The sequence below is a fragment of the Haliotis rubra genome, unplaced genomic scaffold (assembly GCF_003918875.1).
Source record: "Haliotis rubra isolate DU_JTF1 unplaced genomic scaffold, ASM391887v1 Scf1138, whole genome shotgun sequence".
NCBI lineage: Eukaryota > Metazoa > Mollusca > Gastropoda > Lepetellida > Haliotidae > Haliotis > Haliotis rubra.
In genome coordinates this window covers 56,101-81,030 of record NW_025765046.1, presented here as the reverse complement: position 1 = coordinate 81,030, position 24,930 = coordinate 56,101, and the positions used below count along the sequence as shown (strand labels likewise).

Genomic DNA, 24,930 nt, shown 5'->3' with positions numbered 1-24,930 from the left:
GTGCACTTTTCAGAAGTAGACCTTTAAAACTGTTCAATGGTATTTCACCAATCTTGGCACATAGATAGGTCTGCATCTGCACTGGAGCCTTTTAATAAAACATTTTTCATTTCAATGGCAACAACTTTGTCTTCGACTGAAATTGGTGGTAGTGCTCTTTTCAGAAACATAACTTTTAAACCTTTCAATATCCCCTTCCACTGTGTGGGTATTCAAGAACCTAATGACATAAATCCACAGTACCATTCTATTTCCAGTATCAACATTACCGAAGTACATCAAACCGTGTAAGCACCCAGGCAGTCTGTTGTTGATACAAGCATGCGAATATACGAATAGTTTACATAGATATGTTTTCATTAGATCAATGTGAAGAACAATGTAACAATTGACATAGTCACACTAGTTGACATATTCATGAAGAGTATTTTACAATTGCGGTGGATATTTAAGACTTTGTCTTCTTGTAAATAAGACTTCCATATCCCATCGCAGAGTTTTGGCGTTTTCTGGAGTTTTTTGTCTGTTGTGAAAGCATTCAGCTCTCAGATGTTGCATTGACGCCAGTATGAACGTTATCTAGAGTGAGTGAGTGAGTGAGTTAATATTTAACGTCACGTCGGCAATATTTCAGCCATATCGTGACGAGAACATTTTACATTGAAATGGAATATGTGTATATTATAAAACCTGTCATCGAAGGACAGTGAAAGAACTAGAATATCACAATTAGATTTAAAACTAGTGTGGGAGGTTAAACTAATAGCACTATTAGGACAATACAAGATAAAAACAGGCTATAGATCGCCAACAACCGAAGGTAGATCACCATACTAGGGACTATGGGGACTTGCAGTACCTTTGCTACCTGCATGGACCCTAGTTGGATTTACACCATCCCTTCAGCGGCTGGCGATTGTAAGAAATGTTTGCCAAAATTAAAATAACAAGAATACTACGTTTAAAAATCCTGGTATGTTTAAATTAACTTTGAAAATGTTGGGACTTACGTACCCTCTCAGGAGGACAATAATTTTACAGTACTTTAACCCTCTTTGAGGGTACTGCCACTAACAATCTAAGTTACTAATATACACTACCAATCTTTAAAATATATCTGCTTTTACAAAACACATTAATCAGAATTCATCAAATAGATCAATTTCCTTTAAAACATTAAAAGATTAAATGAAAATTTACATTTGTAAAAAGATCCTTTACTGTTTTGATGCTGAAATATTTATCCCTTATGATTGAGAATTCAACACAGTCAAGCAGGACATGCTTGACAGTGACTCTCTCATCACAAGGGATACAAAACGGAGGATCTTCACCTTTTAACAGGTATTTGTGAGTATAACGCGTATGGCCAATGCGACGCGGTCGCATAATGACCTCCTCAGATCTGGACTGACAACCCAAGTAGGTGTAACCAATATAGTTTGTTTTTTCATGTAAGTTATTTATACCTACCTAGGTGTCCCACTTGTTCTGCATCAGATCACGGATGTAGGTTCTTATGCCAGCTGTGAAATCAGAGTATGGGATAAGAAGTGGTGTCACAGATTTATTGAGTGCTGCCTTGGCAGCAAGATCAGCCATTGTATTCCCAGAAATGCCAACATGGCTGGGTAACCAACAAAAGACGATGTCGCATTGGCCAGTAGCAAGATCATTCTACAATTCAATAATTTCTATTAAAAGTGGATGTTTAAAAGAAAGATTTTTAATGGCCTGAAGGCATGAAAGAGAATCGGAAAATATTATGTATTGTTTATATTTACGGTGTTTATTAGTATATTTAAGAGCTGTTAATATGGCGTTAGCTTCTGCTGTGAAATAGAGCTGTTATCTGGTAATCGAGAAGATATTGTTTTGGATCCAATGAGGGTGGCACAAGCTACTGCGCCACCATCCTTGGACCCATCTGTAAATAAGGATTTGTATGTATTATAACTTTTTAATTGATTATATTCTTGTTTATATTGTAATTCATTTGTTTCCGATTTTTTAAATGTTGTTAGTGTTAGGCCAACTTCTGGTCTAACTAACTGCCAAGGAGGTGAAGAAAGCAGACGGGAAGGAGATATATTTTCTAGCTCAATGCCAGCAGTAGAAAGGAAAGGTTTGACTCTTAGTCCCAGAGGCGGAACAAGAGAAGACTCTTTATTGTATAGATCCTCATAAAGAGGATTAGAAACACAGTTAAATGCAGGGCTAGACTCGTTAGAATATAATTTGGTTATATACTGTAAGGATAATTTTATACGGCGTTGGCTAAGAGATGGCTCATCAGCCTCAACGTACAGACTGTCAATAGGAGAAGTTCTGAAAGACCCAAGACAAAGTCTTAGACCTTGGTGATGAATGGAATCAAGTATTTTGAGGTTGCTTTTACAGGCTCCACCATAAACGATGGAGCCGTAATCAAGTTTCGACCAGATAAGAGATCTGTATTGTTGTAGTAGGGTAGTTCGGTCCCCTCCCCACTTAGAATTTGAAACGACTTTTAACAGATCAAGTGCCTTCAGGCATTTGGCTTTAAGTGATTTAATGTGTGGCAGAAAAGTTAAATGTGAGTCGAAAATAATCCCAAGAACTTGGCCTCCTTTGCAACTTTGATAGGGATGCCGTTTAAAAATAATTCTGGATCTTCATGCGGTTTATACTTTCTGCAGAAATGTATACAGTTTTTGTTATAGAAAATTTAAACCCGTTTTCAAGTAACCATTTTTCAATTTTATTGAGACAAATTTGTAACTGTCTCTCTATTGTTTGCATATGTCTACCTCTACAAGAAACATTAAAATCATCCACAAATAGTGATCCATCAACTGAATCACTTAAAACCTTTGAAAGGCTATTTATCTTTATGCTAAAAACAGTCACAGACAAAATACTGCCCTGTGGAACACCTTGGTCTTGATTAAAGAAGTCTGACAAGGTTGATCCCACACGGACTTGAAACTGTCTGTCGGATACAAAATTAGTTATAAATTGAGGCAAGCGACCACTCAACCCAAAAGCTTGTAAATCTTTTAAAATACCATGTTTCCAAGTGGTATCATAAGCTTTTTCAAGATAAAAAAAGAGGGATACAGCATGTTGTTTTTTAATGAAAGAATTTTTAACAACCAAACGAACCAAGTGGTCAACTGTACTTCGGTTTCTATGGAAACCACATTGTATATCAGTGATTAGATTGGTGGTTTCTAAAACCAAAACTAAGCGATTATTGACCATTCGCTCCATGGTTTTACAAACACAGCTAGTTAAGGAAATAGGTCGATAATTAGATGGATCTGTATGATCCCTGCCAGGCTTTGGGATAGGAACAACTATGGCGTTTCGCCATGAAGGAGGAAAATGTCCCGTTATCCAAATATGGTCAAAAATGTTAAGTTAAGTTTCCAGGCAAGATTCAGGCAGGTGTTTTAAAAGTTGGTAATGGATATCATCAGGTCCCGTTGCAGTATCATGAGCTTGTGATAAAGCAGTGTGAAGTTCATGTAATGGAAATGCCTCATTATAATCTTCACCATTATCAGATTGAAAATTCACTTTTTTCTTTTCTTGTTGTGTTTGATAATCCTGATTTTTTAATTATAATTTGGGGAAGACGAATGTTTAGCCAGAGTTTCACCCAACTTGTTTGCAATATCACATTTTGCAGTAAGTATGTCATTATCATCTTTGAGATGTTGAATACTACTAGATTTGGAACCCTTGGACTTTTTGGATTATATTCCATACCCTTGACATAGGAGCACGGGGATATATTCTGGAAACGTATTTTTTCCAAGTATGACGCTTAATGTGCTTAAACGTTCGTCGAGCCTTAGCATAACTATTTTTTACATTATTTAAGTTATGTACTGTGGGATGGCAGCGAAAATATTTCTCTGCTTTCTTCCTACTTTTCCTAGCTTGTTTGCATTCGTCATTAAACCATGATTTACGTATGTGTGGGTTTACAGAAGACTTAGGAATAGTTTCAACAGCTATATATTTGGGTTTATTCGAGAACATTTGAATTGGATCAGTAACATCCATGAAAATGTCTGATTTCAGTTTTTCGAGGCAGATGGTCTGAAATAAGGGCCAATTGGCCTTTGAAAAATTCCATCTTGTTAAAGGCGGATCATCAGTAGGGTTAATTGCTGTAAGTACTGTGGGAAAATGGTCACTCCCACAAAGATCATTATGGACTGACCATTCAAATTCGTTAAAAAGGTTTGAATAAGTGATTGACAAGTCTAAAGAAGTCTATCTTCCCGTTGCAGGCTGTAAATATGTGTTAGAGCCGTCGTTGAATATGCATAAATTATTATTAGAGAGAAAATCTTCAAGACTTTTCCCTTTATTGTTGGTAGCAGTACTTCCCCATAGTGGGTTATGTCCATTGTGATCACCGATTGTGATACAGGGTTTGGGTAGTTGGTCAAATAAATCTTGAAGCTCGGACTGTTGAAGAGTGGAAGATGGAGGGATATACAAGGAACAGAGAGTAATAGTTATACGTAAAGTAAAACTAACAGCAACGGCCTTGAAATTGGTTTTAAGAGGAACAGGGCTATGGATAATGCCCTGCCTCACCAAAACGGAAGATCCACCAGTGGCTCTGTCGCCTGGCTGTGAAAAAGAATGATATTGATGTAATTCGAACTTATCATTTTGTTTCAAATATGTTTCCTATAAACTGAAGGCTGATGGTTTAAAGTCTTGTGTTAGTAATTGTAATTCATTAAAATTGTTCCTAAGTCCTCTGCAATTCCACTGTATTAGATTCGGATATCGGCTCATGGAGGTTCTATGGGGGATCTTTAACGTGAACGTGAGGAAGAACTCCTTGGTTTGTTTTCTGAAGACTGGGTCACTTCCATCTCCAGGGGTTCAAAGGAGTTATGAACCTCTACAGTCTCATGCCTCTCAATATGAGAGGGAGGTTTATATTTTTGTTTCCGGTTAAGGCGTTGTCGGTTAATTTTTGACATATCAGCAATTTGGTCAACATCTACAGTTGATTGTTGCGACTGACTTATAGTCTGAGAAACAGATGTCATAGTGGACTGGCTGTCCAGTTTGCACAAAAGGGTGTTTTTTTTTATTCCATCCAAGTCAAATCAGTTTGGCAGGAAACTGACACTGACTGAAGTTTCCGCGATGCAGCAGCTGAATAGCTAACAGTCGGAGAAGGTTTAGATGTGAACTGATGTAAAGCTTGTTTCTTGGCCTCAAGGAAAGAGACATTATTTTCATATTTGAACTTCAGAATTTTTGAATGAATTTGCCACTGAGGACAAGATTTTGAAGAAGAAACATGGTCGCCACCACAGTATACACATTTGGGATCTTTAGAGCAATCAGAATCCAGATGATCTTTGCTGCATCGATGACAACGATGAGCATTACGGCATGATTTGGAAACATGTCCAACATGTATACTACAAACAAAAAATATCGGAACACCCTAACATTTGATAGTCATATATAAACTGAAACGTGGTGAGGTCATTTATACTCTAAGGTAAATGCAACTATTTTGTGTGCTTAATGGGAACTTTAAACGATATATTGGAACATGCAGTGAAGCAACTGATTCAATATTCGTTGAGTTTGAGTGAAATGAATCATTGTTAAAAACAGCGAAAAACAAGGGTGCTGAAACACACCAGCACCATGTTTGATTCAAACGCCCAAACACAACAGCCTAGTGCATGTGGAACACAGACTTGCCACATAGAATTTAGAGGTCGACATCACCAGATTGGCCCATGAGCCACCACCTTCTGGCATAGGACTCTAGGCAAACGTCTATATAATATAATTTGAAATACAAACATTCGTTGTCAAAAATGTACAAAAGAGTACAATAATTGCATAAGGATGTTGTCCATGCACAGGGCATGGCGTGACCAGCCGATTGATAGAATCGGGCCGATTATACCACTCGTCTAGGTGAAGTAAGGGCTAAAGTGGTGTGTTGGGCAACAGGAACACTGTTCCAGGCTCCTGCTGCTCTCAACCACCAGAATCCCGTCCTCCACCGACACATGGGCGAAACCCACGGCTAACAGGTTGGTGGACCAAATATACCCCCAGATCCACAACGGTGGGTTGAAGAGCTCTTAGCGTTACCAAGCATACTATCCCCGTTAACCAAGAGGATTTGATTCTGAAACGAATAAATTCAATAAGAAATATGACATTATTTAAAATAATACACCAGTAAAAATATAACTGGCAATAAGTTTGCCTTTTAATGTATACATTTTATTGCGTAGGATGTACGGGTCATACTGTGTCGTCGATGAAGGTGCTTTACCGAGCGAGGCCTATCTGGCCCTAACAGGAGGGATTACTGAAGCTGTTTCGCTTACATCATACACATCCCGGCCCCATGATCTGTTCCGACGACTTCACAAGGCCCTAGAGACTGGCGCAATGGTGTCATGTGGCATTCTTGTAAGTAATATCTCAAATGTATTTTTAATATTAATATTTTGGGCCCCTTTGTCTTCATTCCTACCAAATTTGTCAATTAATATCAATTTAAGTCTCCATGGATTCCCAGCAATATATTCGACGTTAGAGGCGACTAAATGTATCAAGGGAACAGGCTGGATTGCATGTACATAATGGAGGTACATGCTGAAAACACGAAAACTTTTTGGTGTTGAGTGTTAACAATTGTGAGTCTGATGGAAGGAACTGATTTGTTGTGGTCCTTTTTGACACACCATTCAACCTGACGAACGTGCAGCGATGAAGTTATGGCAGTGTTTAAAGTGGTAAACCCAGCTTTCATCCATAGTAACAAATCGTTGCAAGAACCTCTCTGGGCCATCTTAAAACAGGATTTGATCAGGAGAGACATTTTGTCGATGATGTCCAAGAAGCTTTTAATCCTAACGAGCTCATTCTAATTATGCAAAATTTCAGCGATACTGTATAAGAGTGAGTGTGTGAATTTAGTTTCACACATTTTACCCATGTGGGGAATCGAACCCGGATCCACAGTGTGGCGTGCGAACGTTTGAACCACTAGATCCCCCCCTACTCCTTTAGAAACTGGAGGGCCCTATTCAGCCTCAATCATGGCGTTTGCAGCCTACGACGGGAACGAAAAAACGTATGCTCAGAGAAAAAGACATGAGAAAAGAGATCGGCTGTTCAATAAACTGCCAATACTTAGTAATCGGATTCCAATACGTCTACATGCTGTGTTTACAATTCTGTAAAGTTTGTTTTTAATTTAACCAGATGTATACCCTGCCTACTTAAAAAGGCGTCAGAAGCTATAAACATATCAGCGTTACTGCAAGTTTTATGCTTAAAATAAATATTATATTTCTAACAAGGGTTTGACTCAGTTTAAGTACCAAGATATTTATACTGAGGAACAGGTACAGTTTCCTTATAATCAATGAGAACTGAAGACTAAGACTGTTTCCATTTTCTGAAGTCAACAATCATTTCCAGCACTGTATTCACGTTCGGGCTGCACCATCAGCGAATCTAATAGCAGAAGCTATGCACTGCAGTCATCTTTTCAGTTTATCTAGCGAATCTGCTAACTACGTTTTTCAATCTTCTGACGTTAGACTTCTGGGTTTAAAGTTTGGCTGATACCAGTCACAGTGTCAATCAGCTTGTCTATGTCACGACATGACAATTAAAAAATAGCAGAAGCTATGCACTGCAATCATCTTTTCAGTTTATCTAGCGAATCTGCTAACTACGTTTTTCAATCTTCTGACGTTAGACTTCTGGGTTTTAAGTTCGTCGTTCTAAGCTGGTGTCAAATGAATAGTTTTATGATCCAATGTTCCAACTGGAGTCTTGGCATGTGACTTGTAGGCATTCTCCAGATTTTCATGGCACAGGTCCAGTGTATTATTATTTTTGCAAGGCACTTCATAATCAGATGATGATTAAGGGGAACTTATTAGACTAAGCACTTACTAAAGGCTCCGAGAATATACACATAATTATCTATGGCAACAATATGAGCAACTTCAGCATCAGGAATACTGTCACAAATCAAAAGTAGACCCGATGGATATTCAGCACATATTACTACAAATGGAAAACATAACCTGTTTAGGCCAAATATGTTTATTACATTACAGCCTCACTTCACAAACAGTAGCATGAAACAGTGACATTCTCCACAAGATAATATAGGTTATCAGTGCATCTTGTACTAATCAGCACTAATATAAATCACATCACATCCAGATGGTGAGGCAAACAATGGTCAAAAGTACACACAAGTTCACTGATGGTCCATAAACACGGAATGTCCACAACAAAATAGTCCATGGATGTAATCCTGTATACGATGTGCAACAGCTCTGTGTGTTGTTGTCATCCAGAATAGTGTAGTACTGCCTTATATCTTGACGAACTCTTGAATACGAAAACCAGAAGTGGGAGCAATTTTCCCCAAATCTGAAATGATAAAATACCTACTCGCTAGCCACGTGGTGACAACCATAACATGTCGTGTCAACACATCTAACACAACAACATTCTTAAAATAATAACACCAAAAATGCTACCCAAAGTGTCTGCGAGTAACAATGTTAAAAGACAAATATTTTCTTAATCCTCAACACCAAGTGTTAAATTTACTTATTTAACTTTGCTAAAGAAACCAGAAACGTACTCACAAAAAAGCCTTCTCCTTAGATCTCCCTGTGACAGTATGAAGTTTAACTGCGTTAAATTCAACTTAACAAGACTTTATATAGCATATTGAGAACCAAATGTATGTTTTGCACATAAATGAAATGGCGTGTTTGGGAGATCTGTTCCCACATTAAGGCTGACATCCACCCCTACCAAAATACATCCTAAATAACTTTCATAAAAGAGCATGAAACGTGACAAATACACTCGACTGTACATAATGAACACTTTATCATATTCTCTGGATAAATAGTATGGACAGAGGGCCATAGACAACAGTTCAGTATCTTCTGTACAAGCTGACCTCACATAGTTACTGCGCCTTCTCTTGTTTCATACAAATACCACCCAAACGGAGTTGCCAGTTTTCTGTATATTCCTGTCTAAACGTATTTGTCACCCGAAACCTCTGATTTCATGACTACTGTTACTCACTGTATCATTCAACCACATCAAACTGCATTCTCTGAATTCCTACTGATATTTGACACAGGTATCCACTTCAGACAGTTGATTACGAAGAGATCGCACATAAGACAACACTGATCCTGTTTCGATTCACACGCGTATTCGCTGAGACGAACCGCATCCGTTCCTTAATTCAATTCATTTGTCGTGTTCACTAGTATCCACGTTTACGAATTTTTTCACATTGACCTAGTCTGATATTTATATAAGTGTAATACCCAAAATGAAATATATACAAACCATGATGTCGTATACTGTATCATCTTGCCAAGGCTCCTTGTTCAAAGGTCAGAATCTTCCAATCTGGGTGCCTTTTCTCGAAAGTGTCCCAGCTAAGACAGATCCTAACTAGTTAGGACATCCAACTGTTTGGACAAAACCATTCTCGAAACGATCCTATACCTGTCCTAACTTGAGCTATCGATCCTAGCTAGGATAGCGAGCTCTTCAGTAGGTGAGATAGAAAAACCTTCATTAAGGTGCGGATTCCTTTAAATATTACCCATGATGTATGGCAATGCCGTGAAAAACATGTTCTTCTAGAAAAATTTTTTTAATAATAATGTTAATATTTTCGATATTTCCATACTTTATAATAGTTAATGAAGTTGTAGAAAATGTATTTATTCAACAAAGAGATACCATTTTTCTTCAGAGTTTGAAAGTCTGCCCAAAAACGCAATAAGATATGTGCAAAAATATATATTTTTTTTATTTGTTTATTTATGAAAATCATGAAACTCCCATTATGCGTTATCTCACAAAGTGAAAATTCGCCTATAAATAAATAGGAGTTACTTCCCTTATCAAGTTGGTTTTGACATTGAAATTTCACAGCAATGTCACTGAAAAGAGCAATGTTGTGAATCAAAAGCGATAGAATAGGTAAGAATTGAACAATTCTCTTTTGTAGTTCTAAAGAATATGTGTATTGCAACAAGTATGTCTATTCATTACCGATAAATTGATAATATAAACTAAAAAAAACCCCTCTTTTTACCTCATCAAAACTGTGTGCTGTTGTAAATTCAAATGTATTTTAGGCGAGTTTTTTTGATAACGTCAAAATTGGTGAACGAACAAGTACCACACCATGTTGATTTCCACTAAGGTGGACTTAGAACAAGTCAAAACCTATCCTAGTATTTGTCCAAAGTTAGGATATCCTAGCTCTAGGACACTTTTCGATAATAAGATAGGACACATATCCTAAGCCCAAAAATCAGGATATGCTAGGGCTAGGATCCTTTCGAGCATAGGGGCCGTTTATCCTTTTTGATGAAATAATCACGGACAAGCATGCCTTGTTTGACTGTTGAATTGTTCTTCACAAGGGTTCACTATTTCAGTGTAAACACAATTAAGGATCTTTTTAACACAGCCGGTTGTTATTTCACTGACTTGTCACAGTGAAACAGTTGTTCAAATTACTTTATTATGATATCGACTCTCATTTAAAGTCCACAAACAAACATTGTCACTGTTCTCTTACCTACCTTTACAAGCAACAATAATTCTATACATCAGCCAGCTGACTTGTTGAGGATTCAAACATGTGGGTCGAGTGAATAAAAGCCAGTCAGTCAGTCCATTGTCTACGAATGTTCGATATTCCTTCAACAGATGTATGTGTCTCTCAGATACCACCAGTTATTAAGTGTCGTTTCGTTTCAGAAACATTATACAGGTGATCTTGGCCTGATTGGACTACATGCCTATACACTGAACAAAACTGCAAAGGTAACGAAAACTTTCAGTTATAAATCATAGATCATGGAAAAAAGACCACATTTACAGGCTTGGAAACGTCTTGAAATGATTAGGTTTCCTGACACTTGGACCTAATTTGTTTTTTTAATTCTCGTTATCCATTGCTAAACATGCACCATCATAAACCTAAGTTGGCGGTAGAGACGTGCATTGTACATGAGTTGAACTGTTTTACTTCACCCCTATATTGTAAAGTTCTGTAAGTAGAGTCGGCACTAATCATAGTACACTACAGATATCTGATGACTCCATGTACATTTCAATAAGTGTGAACTTAAGCGTTCTCACTCCTTGAACCAGATACGATAGGGATAACTACACGATCTGAAGTCTGAAGTAAACAGAGCAAAAATATCGTTGATGTGCAGTAGTGTTTTGTGTTTAGATATTTCGATATGGGTCAGGTCTGAAGTAAACAGAAAAAGTATCGTTGATGTGCAGTAGTGTCATGTGTTTAGATGTTTTGATATGGGTCGGGTCTGAAGTAAACAGACAAAAATATCGTTGATGTGCAGTAGTGTTTCCTTTTTTTAGATATTTCGATATGGGTCAGGTCTGAAGTAAACAGAGAAAAAGTATCGTTGATGTTCAGTAGTGTCATGTGTTAAGATGTTTCAATATGGGTTGGGTCTGAAGTAAACAGACAGAAATATCGTTGATGTGCAGTAGTATTTTGTGTTTAGATATTTCGATATGGGTCGGGTCTGAAGTAAACAGACAAAAATATCGTTGATGGGCAGTAGTGCTTTGTGTTTAGATATTTCTGTATAGTAATTGACGACAAATATTGTTGATGTGCTTAAGTGGTTTAAACAGACAAAGCTAACGTTGGTGTACCGTAGTGTTTTGAACGTCTGAAATGTTTCATGTAAATGCAGGTGCAGAGATACAACGGTGAAGTTGTTTGTCTGATCAGAATGAGGAATCCCCATGGTACAAACGAGTGGAAAGGGAAATGGAGTGACCAGTAGGTTTGTTTCGTACTGTCAACCTTTCCTTCATGGGTTCTTTTGCAGTTCACCAAATAAATATTTCACAATGTGGTCATCATTTAGATCTGAAATGAAAATTTAATCACACACCAAATACACCGTTTCAGTTTTGGAAATCACTTTTTAATATGTCAGAGCTTACTGCGTTGCATGGGCATTGGTAATCCACTTTAAGCGGAGTTACGCTTGCTGTATCAACAAATTGAACATGCTGAGGAAAACAAATATTATTTTGTTAATACTGCTTCATCACAGTTTTCCTTTATTTATTCTCACCATTATTCAAAACAAACGAAGAAACCTGGAAAAGAATACAGGGACAAAATAACTTTCAGGACTTACGTTGTTTCCTTGTTAGGACACTTGTTAGCGCCCGAGGACGAAGTATGATTCGAAGGACTCAACTGTCGTTTTGCAGGAGCCCTGAATGGAAGACTTTGGTAAAAGGCGCAGATTTGAGACGAAAGAGAGATGATGGAGAGTTCTGGATGAGTCTGTCAGATTTTATGACAAAATTTACTGAAACTACAATTTGTTCCCTGACTCCTGATTTCGACAAAGATGGACAGTCCGATCCTTTGAGTGAGTAACCCTTGAATACAAGAATGTTTATATTTATCTGTAGATGTACAGAGCGTACGGAAATAGGATGTCCTGACATTAAAAGTAAGTGATTTGGGATTAGTTGAAACTGGTCCAGGACATTTCTGCGATTTCTGTGCAAACAACTATGGTCATAAGGAAGTGCAAAGGATGATGCACTCTCAAAACAGTCATTATTATCACATCAACATTGATTGACTCCGATATATCATTTTGTTCAATCGTAATTTAAAAATGAAGTTCCCCCGTTTTTTTAAGGAGTATATGTAGTCAGTTGAGAAAGGATCAAGAAGAGTAGAACCATGCCAGTGTTTAATATGGAAATTCAATAGACGCGTGACACCCAGTCGTATAAGGTTCGCCTGAGTTCCTTCCCTTGCGCATGCCAGAAACGTATGTTCGCGATTTCGAAGCTTGGTTCGCCCGATTTTGTTTCTTAGTTTTAAACACCCCAGCCAGGCTCGTCGTAATTTGGGGCGGTGGGGTATCCTAGTGGATAAAGCTTTGGCTCATCATGCCGAAGAGCCGGGTTCGATTCCCCTAATGGGTACAATGTGTGAATCCCCGCCGTGATTGCTGGAATATTTCTAAAAGCGGCGTAAAACTAAACTCGCTCACTCACTCACTCGTCGTAACTCGCTTTCGGCTTTCCTCCAACCTAAACTGACGTTCAGTGATGCAATTTGAATACTGTTATCCTACTATGCCGTATGCCATATGGTAAACCCAATTCATTCATAGGATAACAGGTAAATATATTGGAAAGAGTCGCGGGAAAACCCAGGGTGCAAACGTATTGCTGTGTTTAGTTTCAATAATATTTTGCTCCATATGTTATTATCAAGACGGGATTCTGGGTAGGACTTTTGTCATCTGTTTGTATTATCAAGAGGGGATTCTGGGTAGGACTTTTGTCATCTGTTTGTATTATCAAGAGGGGATTCTGGGTAGGACTTTTGTCGTCTGTTTTGTATTATCATGATGGGATTTAGGGTGATGTTTTTGTCATCTGTTTTGTATTATCAAGAGGGGATTCCGGGTGATGTTTTTGTCGTCTGTTTGTATTTATCAAGAGGGGATTCCGGGTGATGTTTTTGTCGTCTGTTTTGCAGTATCAAGAGGGGATTCTGGGTGATGTTTATGTCGCCTGTTTTGTATTATCAAGAGGGGATTCTTGGTGATGTTTTTGTCGTCTGTTTGTATTATCATGATGGGAAACTGGGAGGTGCTTTTGTCGTCTGTTTTGCAGTATCAAGAGGGGATTCTGGGTTGGTGTTTTTCGTCTAGTTTTGCACTATTGCACCGCAATCAGCAATATGCCCGCTATCTTACGGCGGTCGGTAAATAATCATGTCCCGAACAGACAATCCAATAATTGACATCTTGACCATCCACCTACGCAACATGGATTTGATGACATTCACCAACAGCGATGGCCGGCTTGACCACCAATCGCTAGTCGCCTGCTTGACTTCTTAAACTGACATTTAGTGAGTGAGTGAGTATGGTTTTAGTTCGCTTTTACCCTAAGGCCCGTGTCCGATTCCTCACATGGTACAATGCGTGAAGCCCATTTCTGGTGTCCCCTGCTGTGATATTGCTGGAATATTGCTAAAAGCGGCGTTAAACAATACTTACTCACTCCCTCACCCCTACATTTGTGTGCTTCCATTACTATAAACAGTGTATTGATATCATGTGGGTCAGTCTTGCACTGACCAGATCAGGTGCTTTTGGTGGGTAATTTGACTGAAAGGAGTCATCGTTGATCAGACTGACCCTGACGGTTTGTATCTTTTCTCAGAATATCTATCACTGGATTGACTGGATAATGCAGAGACCTTCGTCACATATCGGTAAAGAATAATAAACAAAGCTTCTGATGATGACTAGATGTCGTAGGTAGTAGAGTCAGGTAGATTAGAATCCTATTTGGATTGTTTTCGTGTTTAAAAGTGTCAGATTTATCAAATGTTTTAACGTTTCTTTCTCTTGTCAGACTATGTGCGGAGCATATTTGGAGAGTGGGGAACAGCAGTGAAAATCGACATCCCCAAAATATGTAAGAAGCCGGTGTTTTCCGACAATTCTCTTACTGTGATATCATTGTTGTTACAAACTCTCAACAAACGATAACGAGGTTTATGCAATACTTTGTTTTTCGACATTTAAAAAGACACTAGGAGCTCGTGCCAGTTATGTTAGGGACAGAATATTAAAACAATAATATTCGTGGCACTGAGCGTCTTCGATCATTTGACGTTTTTTTATACATAAAGCTTCGTTGAGGAAGTGACGTCACAATTTCCATATCTCAAACGCAGAATCTCGCATGTGACCTTGAACTCAACCACAAATCAATGTCACTCTTCTAACGGGAATTATCATAGATTTTCGTTCAAAGTAACGGTCTCGTTCGCGGATCTCTCAATACATTTTGCTCTGAGTACTTCTTCCTGGAACATATGTTTCCTTCGGTATTAAAACCGAGGGAGCCCTCCTTTCACCATATGTTTCCATTTGTATCCCATAGATGAAGACGAAAGAATAGTTCCATTTCGACCTGTGTAGGAGAATGTTGTTGGATGGCACCATTTCTATATTTAGACGCAGTGACACTTCCAGGGTTGTTAATGAAACATTATTATATGAGTAAATGTAATTTGAGCGACAGCTACAGGATTATTAATTAGAAATTTTCAAATGGTGACAAAGAACAACATTACATTTTTCATGAATAACGCGTTTCACAAACTTGTAATTTTTTAATAGTAGGGACATATTTTCAAGAGACTAAGAACCTTTTTTGATGAAAATGTGTTTGATACACAACTGCAAAACCTTAAAATTTGTTTTGAACATGTTATGTGTTGGGAAATTACGTAATGGACTGGGGATAACCGACAGATAACCGAGGACGGGTAACTGTTTCTCTGACCCTGAACGTTATGGACTGTCAGATCGTACACGGGAAGGAACTGTCCCTGTAGTGGTTCAAGTCATACAGGATGAACTCCGGGGCGATAACTTCAGCAACATCGCCTGTGACGTATTCACCGTAAGTGAGAGAAGACCAATGGTCCTTTCATCCAAATTAGGGAGACGACGTTTTGTTAATGCTTCAGTAAGTGACCATCATCTCCTTGTTGTGCAGACTAAAACGCATTAATTTAATCAGTTTATATTTGACTCAAAAATTGATCATTAATTGTTTGTATTACACGAATTGTTCATGCAACACATATGATATTAAAGTGTATTTGATTGTCAAAAACATCGGTCCATTGCAGGGGGACGATCGTACACCTATTCCAGACATTGAGGGAAAGCCACGACGCTTTGTTGAACTCCAGCGTGTGTTCCGATACATCCTGCCACCTGGGACGTACATTCTGCTTCCTTCCAGAGATGAGCGTGGAACCAGCAGGGAGTTCCTTGTACGGCTGTTTTCACCCTGTGCAATCTATGCAGACAAGTATTAAGTGCTCATGAGTACATAACTAGTAAATAGTGATGGACAGTAAAACCGAAGTGTCACTATATTTGAGATGAGAGTTGGTCATTTATAGTATATGACGTAAATTAGTTTTTTTTAAACATAGGAGATGTCATTTCATTTTCCAAGTCGGCTACAACGATAGCACGACATGTCATACTTGCAATAATTTAAAGTTTTTCAAGAGACAAGGCACAAGGGGCCGATACCGAGTACTTAGTTCTATGTATTTTACTTCTATTAAACACATTTCTCGATATTTGTATTAGAAATGTCCAGCCTGTGGTTTCTTCTCTTGTCTATTGTTTGTCATCAGTTGATTGAAAACATTCCTAGACATTCCCCGGTGTTTCAAAAGAAGAAACTGAATGGTCGTGTTTGACTCCTTAGAGTTTAAAGGACTTGATTTTGTTCAAAATTGCATGTGTTCACACAACATTTGGTCTCACCTTAGGCAAGTGCGTGTCTTCAATATTGCTTGTAAATGGATACTGGTGGGATAAGATAGTCTTATGTCTGTGAACTGTGTGCATATTGTTTCCTTAGCGCCTTTGATCATCTTTGGGTAGATGGTAGGTGCTCTACAAATGAATTCTATAAAGGCCCCGAAGAATAACCTGTGGTACTATTGTCCATATCTAACTTCAGAACTTCAGGAATTATATTACATTAAATCATTGCCGTCTAGGGACAATAGAACAACGAGCAATGGATCTCAGTTTTACCTGCATTACTCGACCTGACAGGTAAGATCTGAACAACCCGCAAGCGGTTTGGCGAATACCGAAGGTGTGGTGTAGTCTTGAGGGGAGTGTTTCGTGGTCCACCGTGTCAAATGCTGCTGACAAGTCAAGTAGAACCAGCAACGCTACTCCCTATTTGCCAATGCTGCGAAGGATGTCATTCTGCACTCACACGAGACAAGGTGCTGTGCTTCGCCTTGTATGCAGATTGGAACGCTTCATGTAGACTACAGCTAGACAGGTGGACGTTGAGTTGCTTCTGCACAACTTTCTCCAAGATTTTAGATCGGAAGTGAAGATTTGATACAGGGCGAAAGTTCTTCAAGTTTGGTTTTTCAAGATTGGAGTGATGACAGCTCTCTTGAAACATGATGGAACCTCCTCGTTGTTAAGGGATGTTTGAATCAGCATGGTCATCGCAGCATATAGATTTCCCAGACATCCTCGGACAAACCATTTAGGCAGAGGATCCACGACACAGCACTTGGCAGGTGCTTTCTTGATAATTTCAGTCACCTCTGTAACTTCGACATCCGCACACAAGCAGTTGAGTATCAGACAAAGTGAATGTCTACAGCAAGTATTATAGTGTTACACAAGCATAACACTTTAACATGAATACTACAATTGCTCATTGAACAATCGAGGAATAATTAATTGGAATGAGATTAACACGTAAGCTAAAGGCTGGCATGTTATTAAGAACGGACCTCAAAGTCTGTTTTGTGTTTGCGTGCATTTTGCAGCGCCATTAACGCTAAAATGAACTTTCACGTTTAAAAAACTTAACCGAAAAGGAAATGTTGATGATATTTAGAGAATCTCACCAGAATGTCTTTTTATAGCAAATATATCAACTTCTCGGCATGCCACATTTTTTCACTTTTTTCAACGAGTGGTGATATATGCTGAGTCAAAAAAGAAACTCAGGGGACCTCGATGGCCAGTCCATGACGTTGATTCCAGCGTTTTGAAGGAAATTTCGTGTCAACATCGCGGTATGCGGCCGAGCATTATCATGCTGGAACTGCAGACCTGGGCCATGAGCCGCCATGAAAGGAACGAGTTCAGGGGTGAATCTGTCGACTTCCTGTACACAACATTGGGCATACCGTTCACGACGTCGTCTCCAGACTCTATGCCTGCCGTCCGCGAATCTGAGGGTAAACCTGGATTCATCGCTAAAGACGACTCGATTCCAGTCTCTCTGGGTCTATCGGAGGTGACGTTGGGCCCACAGCAGACGTTGACGTTGATGAAACGGCATCAATATTGGCCCACGATATAGACGTCGAGAATAGAGATTGGCAGCCCGCAACCGATTTCGAATGGTCTGTGAGGACAGTCGACCTCTAAACATCTCAGCCCTGGTTTGTGTAGCCGGCAGAAATCTGTCACGTAGTTGACATAGGACGATTTGACGGTCTTCTGCTCGTGACGTCACACGTGGACGATCCGACCTTGGGCGATCAGAAGTGGTGCTAGTTTGTTGTAGACGACCTCGCAAGTTATACACAGTACGACGGCTGCATCCCATTGCTCTTGCGACGTCAATAACTGATCTTCCCGCTCGCAACATGCCAACGGCACGCTCACGTTGCACATTTGACAATCGTGGCATTTCAAGTACCGTTAGAACTGTGGTTTAAACGTGTTTTTTCAATTCTTGAGGCCAATGCAAACACGTACATATGATGAAAACTTCGATGCGAAGATCACGTGATCGACTGCACGTGCAAAACCTGATTTGGCACTAACGTCATTTGCACAACGAATGGATGGGTTTGAGTGGGTTTTGCTAACGTTTTTCTAGAGACGAAAGATAGGGATCCCATTTCGGATACATAGATGTATCATCAGATAAAAATTATTCATTATTTTTCAAATTACATTTTGTGAAGTTTCTTTTTTGACTCAGTATATTTGTTATCAAAAGACTCGGGGGTGAGATTCTTTTTATCACCCAATATCATCCATAATTTGTCGTTTGAGAGAAATTTAAAACGAAACGCTATCTGTAACAAGATCATTTGAAGACTTATGAATACATCTAAGTGAACAAGAGGGATGGAAGAGGTATGAAATTATTGACCAATCACTAGATATTTCCTAGGAGATATCGCTTGATTTTTTACGAGCGAGGACGGAACATTTGTGGTTGTGACACAGGTTACGCCTCCCAAAAGAATATATCATGTTAATAGTCATGTGATAATTCCCTACAACGTCTAATAAGAAGATCATTTGTGTATCTCTGTAATATGATAGCACCGATTTATCCTGTCTCTCTCGACAGCCGTCCTAGTGCTGACTTACACACTGTGCGACGAAGGCTGCCAACACTTTAAGACTAACAAAAGCAACGAAACGGAGCTCGTTAAGAAACGACTGTACTCACTGAGAGGAAGACACGATATAATTGTAGTTCGCCAGTCCAACGGGAATCCCTGTATGAACCTTCCTATGAATGTCTCGATCTTTGCATTTGTATAGCCAAGCTGCTAATCATAATGTTTTGAATACATGTATTACACATGTGAAGATCCAGTTTCTCCAGGTTAATGGGTATTCAGCATCCCAACGATTGTCATGAGAAGCATATCGGGAGAGGGTCGTGAAGCCTTGTTGACTTGATAGAGGCATGCCGTACTTTGTTAGGTACAGTTGACTGTATCGCTTTTTCCATCACAAGGGATAAATATTTCAGTGTCAAAACAATCAAGGATCTCTTTTATAATGTGAATTATCATTTGATAATTGTTTTTAAAAGAAATAAAATTATCAGATAGATTTTGAAAATATGTTTTGTATATAAAAATCTATGGGATTTTAAAATTGGTTAATTCAAATTAGTAGCTGTGATTGTTAGCAGCTGTATCCTTAGAGGGGGTTGAAGTATCGTAAAGTTATTGCCCTCCTTAGAGGATACGCAAGTCCCAAAACCTTCAAAGACAATTTAATTTCACAACTCTTTTTAAGCGTAGAATATGTGTCATTTTAATATATGACTAAATTTGTCTGAATTGCTCGCAACGGTCGGGATGGTGTGAATCCAGCTTGGGTCCATGCAGGAAGCAAATGTACCGTAAGTCCCCATGGTAGTATGGTGAACTATCTTCAGTCGTTGGCAATCTGTAGTCTGTTTTTAAGTTGTATTGTTCACATTAATAATATCGTTTTAAGACAACATTCTAGTTTTACTTTGATATCTGTGATACACTAGTAGTTTAACTGTTCTTTGTCAACAGGCTTTCAGTTAGGTGCACAGGCACGCCAAAGAACCTTTTCTATCCCCTTCTTGTTTCCAACCTTCACAAAAGATACGTAATTCTAATTGTGAGGAATCCATACTAGCGTTCCAGGGTTCACCAATGACTTTGGCATTGATAGATATATCAATATACAAATACCATGTATTTCACGAATAAAATGCCTTAGTACATGTGTATCGTTTCGTTGAGTGGTGTGTCATTGAGGGGTTGTTACTGGGAGATGACTGATGGGAAGATTGACAAAGAGGAACGTCGTCGTGAGTTTTGAATACTGCCACCGTGGGTTCAATGGCCTGTGGCGTTTACCCGTGAAGATCCGGGTAAGAATTGGTCTTCAGTAGCCCATGCTTGTCGTAAGAGGCGACTAACGGGATCGGATGGTCAGGCTCGCTGACTTGGTGGTCACATCTCATCGTACCCCAGGTGAGTAGATTAATGCTCATGCTGCTGATCACTGGATTGTCTGGTCCAACACAACCCAACACTAAACAAACAAAAAGAAAACAGCACAAAAACGTACAACAACATTTGACGCTAAAGTCTCCATTTCCTCCTGTTTATTGAGCGTGATTACTTCTCCTTCCACTATTTCTTTTTGCTTAATCAACTAATCAGTTATATATAGTGTTAATGTGCTTCAGACTATTTAGCCATTACCTTTACTTCAGCACAAACATTTCAAAAATCCACATTAACATATCCTATGATATGGGAGGAACAGAGAGACGAGATCCATGTTGGTCTTTGTAAGGTGCATGGTGTATAGAACTACTGCAAGGTGAGGTGAGGTGAAATTGGGTTTAACGTCGTGCTGGAGAATATTTCGCTCATATGACGACGTGCATGCGTGTGTATGTGTATGTGCGGCTGCTTGTACTAGCCCAGACTGAAGCTGGTTTTATAGTGCTAGTCCACTGAGATACCATGGCCATGCCGCAGTGAAGCATGAATACCCCACTCAGACACATTATACTGACTCCGAGCCGACCAGTCCTTGTTGTACCCATTAATGCCGAGCGCCAGGCAGGGACCAACAAGTACCATATTTTAACGTCTTTTGGTATGACGCGGTCGGGGATCGAATCCGCGACCTTCCGCTCTCCAGGCGGACGTTCTAACCACTACACCACGGAGGCGGTGCTACTGCAAGGATGAACAGAGGAAATTAGTAGCCAGGTACTACCATGGCTGTATTTCATATCTAATAAGTTACAGAACGATACTATTGTGGTATTTCTGAAATTCTGAGTATCGGACAATATCAGAAAGATATGTTTTAAAATTACGATGAAGAGCTCAACCGCGGTACTATTTATAAATATATATATATATATATATATACATGTATATATTAAACAATAGAAACACTTACTTCGGTCTCGTTTGTGATGATTGTGTTTAGTGTTGTACTGCTGTGCAGTTTACTAACTTGCAGTGTCTACAATTCGTTTATGATCAAATGAAAATTAAAAAGTTTTTAAATTTCATAAGACATTGCTTTTATCTGTCTTTATATTGAACTGAAGTTTCAAAATCAGACACAAACACATCAATAGTATAAATAGTGTTATTCAACATGTAACAATGATTGAAGTGTAATACGTTGTACATGTAGATTCAGGGAAGGGCAGCGGTGTGCTATATTTAGCCAGACCTGGAAAGGCCTGCAGGGTGCTGGTCCCACAGCATTGTAGAAAATTCTAGACTTTTTCTATTTTATATGTAGTGAGTTGGATAGTACCTCTCACCTCACATGATGTCTGAAGTTACTGGAAGACCATCATTGTGTGTGATAATCAGTAAACCCTGCCTAGGCCTAGTGTGCATGTTGGATTACTGTTGCTGAGATGACAATTGCCATCAGTGTCGTTGGCACAAACACTGTCCTGTATTTTATTACCTCGTGTAGTATTCTCTATATATTACCTTTAAATTTGTACTGCCACTTTTTTTGTTTTCTTTGTTTTGTTTTGTTAGTGTATTGTGTTGCTATTGGAACTTACAATTATAAATAACACCATATTCTTTTGTTGTGTGTTGGTTTCACACAGATCCAGCTCTTTTACGGATTTATACACGGTTAAATGATTCAGCTTAGGAATCAACATGTAGCACTAATAGTTCTTTTTCTCCTTATGTGTACATAGAGAATAGAACACGAGGTCTCATTACATACGAATTATACGAAACGATGTGCATTTGCATATCACAGAGAATGATTGTGGTGTTACAATTGCATCATATAAAACGATTTAAAAAGAATCAAAGTCAATTTTTCTATTTTATAATTACGAATTAAACATAGACTGACTACGGAGGTTCTTGTGAGGTACAGTTGAATGAAAATCAGGATGCACAGCTACAGTCGGATTGTGTATTGATAAATGAGGTAAATAACTTGTCAACATATATTACCTAAACAAGAAGATACAATATCTTTGACATATATACATGAATCTACATCGTTCTTGGTCTTGGACAGAAAGGGGGTGGTGGGGTAGACTAGTGGGTAAGGCGTTCGCTCGTTGGGCTGACGACCCAGGTTAAACTGTGTGAAGCCCATTTCTGGTGTCCCCCGTCGTGATATTACTGGAATGTTACTAAAAGCAGCGTAAAACCCAACATTCTTACTCACTCACTTACTCGGACAGGAAGGTTAATTTGTTCGTTGAGACAAATGTCTATAATTCACTTCTATTTCATGAGCATTAGAATCAGTATATATATAATCATGATTTATTGCATGAGGGACAGACAATTTGAAAATCTCGGTGTGATGTTTGGGTATAGTAGGTGGTAGGTAAAATATTCAGGTGGTAGGTAAAAAACAGTCCCGTACTTCCTCATGCGCGAGGAAACGGTAACACTCATCTGTATCTCTTTCGTGCATCACATATCTTAGGTACGTTCTGTATAATATAATCAAGAATAATTATTTGGAATAATAACTAGCATGATAAACAAATACAACATAAGTAACATAATACATAGTCAACAAAATAATATTCTCCAAATAATCTAAACATATAACACCTTTGAAATTTACGTCAGAGTTGGATGTCCCGCATTTACTAATAGACAAACGGAAACATATTTCGAGCATTTTCTTAGACCTTCTTGATCAAAACATACACGTTACAAACTTCATTCCTAAACTCCTCCGGGTCCATCTTCGCAATTTTCATGGTCCCATTAACATACAATTCAACGACAATTTTCATTTTGTCTGCCAGTGATCGAGTGTCTGAGAGACCTGCCATGAAGCTGTGGTTGCTCCAGTTCCGGTGGGCCGACACCATCATTTCGGCAAACTCTTCCCTGTCATCAATTCCCTCCTCGTCTTTCTTCTGTCTCCATGAAGAATAATACATGTTTTTGTTAAAAACTATTTCGGATGACAAAAGACGCAGTCCTGATGCCACGACTTGGGACCCCTCTATCTCAAATGGTTCTCGCATTTGGTCAGTGTTCCTCAAACAGCATGAGAAATTGGTATTAATGAACTCATGTGTTGTGATTTTGCCAGAGATCTTAAATGATTTCCATACGTCTGTCATCAGAGTCACTAACAGTTCTCCAGAGTGTCTTAGTCGACCATTCTTTTGATCCATATAAGCAGCAGGCGAACCAACAAAAAGTACCCCACCTTCTTTCAGTTTCTTACTCCTCATCAGCAAGAACTTCTCCCAGTCCATTTGGGCCTGTTTCCTCAAAGCTTCCTTTTCTTCCTCAGGCTGTCGTTACAAACATAGATGGAGTCCCTATAAACTGTGGGCGGTTGAGACAGCCAGTGTACGGACATCATGCACATGATGAAATGCATGGAATCAGAAGGTACTCATAGTTTGTAGAAGTCTGTTCCACAAGCAAAGCATACACGTTGTCCATCGCCAGGAGGTAGGATGGCGGCTCGGGAGTAATTCCTGTCAAGCGTCGGAAGATTGAGTTGAAATCATTTACACCTTGATCTTCATGAATAACTTTAAATTGCGTATCAGGGCCGTGTCGTTCTTTAAGGATTTCTAATAGTCTCCCAAGAAAGACCATGGAACTACCACCGTCTGCTGTGCCATAATCTCCTATGTTGAACACTGAACCTTGTGGGAAAGGAATGGACATAGCTAATTTAAAAACTTTGGAGTGTATTGGCTCTAAATATCCAGCATGTAGTTTTCCAAGAGTGGCTCCATAGCTTCCAGATCCATTTTCTCCATAGGGAACAAACATGGCTGCTTTAGCCTTTGTTGGGGAATACCTTGCAGAATTTGATACATTGACAGTTGAATTGTGTAATCCTGAAGACATGTCTGATGGTTGACCTAAGCGACACGCACTCTTGGTTTGGTCAAGTTGGGTTTCCTTTTCGTAAGCTGAAAATATGTAAACCACAATCACTTACATTCAAGAGTAACCGATGGTTATAATACATAATATTCGGGTACAGAAATAACAGCTGATACAGGTAAATTTCTGAAGTTACAATCACACTTTCATCCTTGTCATGTCGTTTACCTGACTCGAATGTCATGTCTGTCGCTGTGACATGACTTAAAATGTCGCCAAAGGGCCATTGACTGGATCGGGTCGTGAGGCTAGATGACTCGGGTTACATATGTCATCGTATCTCAGTTGCACAGATCAATGCTTATGGTTGCTTATGGGCTGACCACTCACAGGTCGCCGTCATGCAGTCTAAATATTGCTGATTGCTACTTTAAAGAACAAACAAACAAGCCATACTTGAACGATCATAGTTACATTTGACTTACATGGTGTAGATGGTTTGATATACTCAAATGCAAAAGTTAGTGCAATTGACTTTAAGTTATATGTGTGAATTAACAACTGATATTTTTATGATAAGATCTTTTTAATATTGCAAGAAATTCATT

At 38.9% G+C, this 24,930-nt stretch overlaps 1 protein-coding gene across 4 annotated transcripts in view; it reads left to right on the top strand.

Moving 5' to 3' along the window:
• LOC124292435 (calpain-3-like) overlaps positions 1 to 24,930 on the top strand; it is a 76,800-nt gene that overhangs the window by 3,480 nt on the left and 48,390 nt on the right. The window lies entirely within an intron of this gene.